This window comes from Branchiostoma belcheri, unplaced genomic scaffold (assembly GCF_001625305.1).
Source record: "Branchiostoma belcheri isolate BF01 breed outbred unplaced genomic scaffold, Haploidv18h27 scaffold681, whole genome shotgun sequence".
NCBI lineage: Eukaryota > Metazoa > Chordata > Leptocardii > Amphioxiformes > Branchiostomatidae > Branchiostoma > Branchiostoma belcheri.
Window position 1 is genome coordinate 10,770 of NW_017804333.1, and position 6,764 is coordinate 17,533.

General features: G+C 38.6%; 1 pseudogene; it reads left to right on the top strand.

Annotated features, from left to right (window-relative positions):
• The window catches only part of LOC109484083, a 10,419-nt pseudogene extending 5,672 nt beyond the window's left edge, over positions 1–4,747 (top strand).
• The last annotated feature ends 2,017 nt before the right edge of the window (positions 4,748–6,764 follow it).

A 6,764-nucleotide genomic window follows, 5' to 3' on the forward strand; every position in this document is an offset into this window, starting at 1 on the left:
AATTTTATGTAATTTTATAATTAAAATGCATAATTTGTGCTAATTTGATGACGTCATTGGTCAACATCCAAGATGGCGGACTTTTTCATTAGAACAGGGATATGCAATTTTTTCATATAAATTTGATTAATACTTCCATTTCTTTTTACAATAAAGGTTCATATGATCGGCTTTAGTCTGTTTACAAAGTATTTTAGGCTTTTTTCTGAAAACAGGCTTTTATTTTGAAAATTCAAGATTGATAATCCAAACATGCGGATAGCTCAAATTTAGCATGACGTCGTGTAATGATGTCACCCGCGTTGCTACGGGCAACATAAGATTTAGTACACCCTAATATACTGCCATAAACACTATTAGTAAACTAATGTTGTATACCATTCAGTTTTCAAGGAATAAACTATCTAGACGGTTTCGGCCAATAAAACCACATTATGGCGTCATAATGACGACATAATACGCCATAGAGACATAGAAATTGTAGATATGAATTTTACCTTCTACACGCAGACTTGTCTTCTCTACACCGATTTTTATCTTTGCTACACTGAGTTGAATTTTCCTACACTGACTTTTCCTTACACTGACTTTGTTTTCCTTAGACTAACTTTTGTCAACCTTAAATATGGTTTTTAAAATAATAACATCCCATATAATTTTATGTAAATTTATTAAAAAAATACATAATTTATCTTTATTTGATGACGTCATTGGCCAACATCCAAGTTGGCGGACTTTGTCATTAGAACAGGGATATACAGTTTTTTTCCTATCAATTTCATTAATACTTCCATTTCTTTTTAGAATAAAGGTTCATATGATCGGCTTTAGTCTGTGTACAATGTATTTAAGGCTTTTTTCTAAAAGCAAACTATTTTTGAAAACTCAAGATTGTTAATCCAACATGGCGGATAGCTCAAATATGCATGACGTCATTTTATGATGTCACCGGTGTTGCTATGGGCAACATAAGATTAAGTATACCCTAATATACTGCCATAAACACTATTGGTAAAGTTATGTTGTGTACCATTTAGTTTTTAGGAAATAACCTATCTAGACGGTTTCGGCCAATAAAATCACATTAATGACGTCATAATGACGACATAATACACCATAGCGGCAAAAAAATTGTAGATATGAATTATACCTTCTACACGCAGACTTGTCTTCTCTACATCGATTTTTATCTTCGCTACACTGAGTTGCTTTTTCCTATACTGACTTTTCCTTACACTGACTTTGTTTTCCTTAGACTGACTTTTGTCAACCTTAAATGTGGTTTTTAATATAAATAACATCCCATATAATTTTATGTAAATTTTATTAATAAAATACATAATTTGTGCTAATTTGATGACGTCATTGGCCAACATCCAAGATGGCGGACAATGTCATTAGAACAGGGATATACAGTTTTTTCCTATAAATTTGATTGATACTTCCATTTCTTTTTACAATAAAGGTTCATACGATCGGCTTTAGTCTGTTTACAATGTATTTTAGGCTTTTTTTCTGAAAACAAACTTTTTTTTGAAAATTCAAGATTGATAATCCAACATGGAGGATAGCTCAAATATGCATGACGTCGTGTAATGATGTCACCCGCGTTGCTATGGGCAACATTAAATTTAGTATACCGTAATATACTGCCATAAACAGTATTGGTAAAGTTATGTTGTATACCATTTAGTTTTCAAGGAATAACCTATCTAGACGGTTTCGGTCAATAAAATGACATCAATGACGTCATAATGACGACATAATAAACCATAACGACATAAAAATTGTAGATATGAATTTTACCTTCTACACGCAGACTTGTTTTCTCTACACCGATTTTTATCTTCGCTACACTGAGTTGTCTTTACTACACTGACTTTTCCCTACACTGACTTTGTTTTCCTTAGACTTACTTTAGTCAACCTTAAACATGGTTTTTAATATAAATAACATCCCATATAATTTTATGTTGATTTTAAAATAAAAATGCATAATTATTGCTAATTTGATGACGTCATTGGTCAACATCCAAGATGGCGGACCATGTCATTAGAACAGGGATATACAGTTTTTTTCCTATAAACTTGATTGATACTTCCATTTCTTTTTACAATAAAGGTTCATATAATCGGCTTTAGTCTGTTTACAATATATTTTAGGCTTTTTTCTGAAAACAAACTTTTATTTTGAAAATTCAAGATTGATAATCCAACATGGCGGATAGCTCAAATATGCATGACGTCGTGTAATGATGTCACCCGCGTTGCTATGGGCAACATAAAATTTAGTATACCTAATATACTGCCATAAACACTATTGGTAAAGTAATGTTGTATACCATTCAGTTTTCAAGGAATAACCTATCTAGAAAGTTTCGGCCAATAAAATCACATTAATGACGTCAAAATGACGACATAATAATCCATAGCGACATAAAAATTGTAGATATGAATTTTACCTTCTACACGCAGATTTGTCTTCTCTACACCGATTTTTTATCTTCGCTACACTGAGTTGTCTTTCCTACACTGACTTTTCCCTACACTGACTTTATTTTCCTTAGACTTACTTTTTTCAACCTTAAACATGGTTTTTAATATAAATAACATCCCATTTAATTTTATTTAAATTATATTTTTAAAACGCATAATTTATGCTAATATGATGACGTCATTGGTCAACATCAAAGATGGCGGACCATGTCATTTGAACAGAGATATACAGTTTTTTTTTCTTATAAATTTAATTAATACTTGCATTTCTTTTTACAATAAAGGTTCATATGTTCGGCATAAGTCTATCTTCCATTTCTTTTTACAAAAAAGGTTCATATGTTCGGCATAAGTCTGTTTACAATGTATTTCAGGCTTTCTTCTGAAAACAAACTATTTTTGAAAATTCAAGATTGATAATCCAACATGGCGGATAGCTCAAATATGCATGACGTCATTTTTTTATGTCACCGGTGTTGCTATGGGCAACATAAGATTAAGTATACCCTAATATACTGCCATAAACACTATTGGTAAAGTTATGTTGTATACCATTTAGTTTTCAGGGAATAACCTATCTAGACGGTTTCGGCCAATAAAATAACATTTATGACGTCATAATGACGACACAATACACCATAGCGACAGAAAAATTGTAGATATGAATTTTACCTTCTACACGCAGACTTGTCTTCTCTACACGGATTTTTTTACCCTCGCTACACTGAGTTGTCTTTCCTACACTGACTTTTCCCTACACTGGCTTTTTTTTCCTTAGTCTGACTTTTGTCAACCTTAAACATGGTTTTTAATATAAATAACGTCCCATATAAATTTAAGTAAATTTTATATTAAAATACATAATTTATGCTAATTTGATGACGTCATTGGCCAACATCCAAGATGGCGCAACATGTCATTAGGACAGGGATATGCAGTTTTTTTTCCTATAAATTTGATTAATACTTCCATTTTTTTTTACAATAAAGGTGCATATGATCGGCTTTAGTCTGTTTACAATGTATTTTAGGCTTTTTTCTGAAAACAAACTTTTTTTGAAAATTCAAGATTGATAATTCAACATGGCGAATAGCTCAAATATGCATGACGTCGTGTAATGATCTCACCCGCGTTGCTATGGGCAACATAAGATTTAGTGATCCCCGAGCCACCAAAACGAGATAGAAAGGCCAAACCAAGCGATAGCTACTTCATTCAGTACAACGAAAACAGTGTGACGGTACACATTCCGGCAGGTTCCGAAAAGAAGTGGATAGAAACGGTGGAAGCACACAACAACATGTCAACTGAGGACAAAGGAAAGAATGGTCACCAGCTCGCGGCACCTTTCTATGACCCTGAGACAAACGGCCTTATCGGCACAGTAACTCTGCACATCTATCATACTTCTAGGATTTTGATACAAGGTCCAGTCTGCTACCTCTGGGTAATGTTCACTTTTGACTTAAAAAAAGTCGGTGGCTTCAGAGTGTGCAACCCCAGAGGTTCGATGCGAGGATATCGTGTGTAGTGAGTGTGAGCGCACTGGACCCGAAGATGCCGGTGTTATCCAGTGCAATATGTGCCAAAACTTTCTCCACTATGCATGTACAGGAGTTCATGAATTCATACTGCACCAGCTGATCAGAGATGAAGAGACTGAATTCTTGTGTAAACACTGCTCGTTCGAGAGCATTGTCGTTGAAAGCTCTGAGTCTGAGTCGCCCGAATCACGAAGCAAGCAACCACAGAGTAACTTGTACGAAGACGAAACTATCCCTAAGTCTGTCGCTAATAACTCAGATACTGTAGAAACAGTTGAGACGAAAGACAACAACAACAACAAGGATGAAGTTCAGTCACTCCAGCTGAGCTTAGACAAACTTGAAGCAATCCTGGCCAGCAGAATTGCAAAAGACGACAACAGAATGGAGATGCTGTCTAATCGCCTCTCGCGAATTGAATGCAAATTGTCGGAAACAAAAGAGGCGCCTACAGAGAAAACAGCAAAGGAAAGTGACATTAAAGCGCTAAAAAAACGTGTGAAGACTCTCGAGGCCGAAAACAAAAACTTGCGCAACAGAATCACAGCTCTGAAAACTAAAAGTGTGAAAAATGCATCCATCCAAACTGCCGTCCAACAAGAAGCTGTACATTCTCAAACCCCGGTCGAAGACGAGCCACCAGTTACGGTCGCCGTTCCGACCATCCCCACAGACAACAGGTACCGGGCTCTGTCAGAAAACGCTTAAGAATGGCTCTCTAACAGGCGTGAAGGGAACACACACGGCGACAGTCTGTCACAAGAAGCCCGGACACATGACCATCCACGCAACGCAAATGTGACACATCCAGAGATTATCATTGCTGGCGACTCGAACACGAGGGGTATAGTGCCCAACATCTCGAACACGGCAAACAAGTTCTGAAATATGCAGCAATGACGATTCCACAGGCAACAAACTTGATCGAAACCACATCCCACAACGACCCGAAGTGTATCGTGTTCCACGTCGGAACAAACGATATCAGACAAGAGAGAGCTGCACAATGCGTGACAGAGAATATCAGACATCTAATGATGACAACACATGACAAGTATCCAGACGCAACTATCATCATCTCCTCCGTCCCTCCGAGGGATGACAATCACCTAATGGCGGTAACTCAAGACGTGAATAACTTCTTGCATGTCCTTGGCCAAGAGTTACCTTTCGTACATGATGTCAATAATGACAACCTCGGAGACGGCAAAACGATCAAGCCATCTCTGTTCCACTGTGACGGCTATCACCTGAACAAGTCAGGTCTGAAGATGTTGGCGGCAAACTGGAAAACCGCTATTCACCCCGCCGTTGGTATGGGCACCTATAGCAGAGGAAGAAGGAGAGCTGCCCCAGACCAACCGAGAAGTGGGCAAGACAGAAGTCCCCGACAGACAGGCCAGCCTTCGCCCCCACAGCAAACCAGTAGGGGTAGAAATGACTACGCCACGAGAAGCAACATGCGGCCTACAGGGAGGGACCGTCCCTTCCCCCGTCAGTCTGGACCCCCCGAGTCCCTGAATGGAAACCCCTTCACTGGTGCCCAAGGCCGCGTCTACATGCCGGACGTGCAGAGGGACTCCCGTATAAACAGCAGAGAGACCCAACCGCCGCGACGACCACAGAATGGACCCACCGACGCATGGAGCCCCCCGAGCCCTCTGTAAGCAGGCCGGCGGCATCTGCCCATGGACTTCCGGCGCCCGTTCCCACCAGTTCGCAGATACGATGGTCCCTACACAGACTGGTTCCCTGAACTGCCGTTTGCCCCCTGGCCAAGGTTCCCGCTCAGGTACACCGATGACTTCCACCATCACCGTGAAGCTGGCTGGCACGACAGGGACGACGTCTACGCAGCATATTGAGCAGATATGTATCCTTACAAGGGCTCCACAAGTAACCCAAGTTAAACATACTTGCATGTAATAAAAGTTAGTTGTAGATCTAGTATTGGAATGTAACAAATGCAGTATGTATGTAGTACAAGCAGTTTAACTTTTGTTGTAATATACTATCTAATAAGCACAGGGTACTCAAATCGTAAAAGTAGGGAAACAAGTTCTCTTGTTTATTACTGTGATTACTTACTGCATGAGGAGTTCTTTGAACATAGGCTTTTGGAATATCCACGGCCTTGGGAAAAAACTTAAGGAAGATAGCTTTAGAAGTAGTATAGACAGCCTCGATTTCTTCTCTCTTATCGAAACCTGGAGCAACCAATCCTCAGAAACAGACATCCCAAATTTCCAACACTATTCATCTTTAAGAAAAAACACAGAAAGGCCAGAAGAAACTCTGGCGGAATTATTTTTACTTTAGAAAGGAATTGGCAAAGTTTATACGAAGAGAACGCTCTATTTCGAATGACTTACTCTGGGTTCGAGTATCCAAAGAATTATTCGGTTTATCGAAAGATGTCTTTATATGTACCGTTTATATAAGTCCCTTATACTCTAATGTCCACAAAAGAGCGAATGATTGTATCTTTGACACTTTGGAGAGGGATATAGCAACATTTAGCTTAAAAGGTTATGTTATCCTAGGTGGTGATTTTAACAGTCGGATAGGCTCCCTACAAGACCATACCGAGGACCCCTTTGATCCAGTCTTTGAGCTAGAAATGTCCTCTCATAATCATGATATCCTCAGAAATAACTCAGATAAAAATCCCCCTAATGCTTTTGGCAAAAACTTAATTGATCTATGTGCCCATTCAGACCTTCGC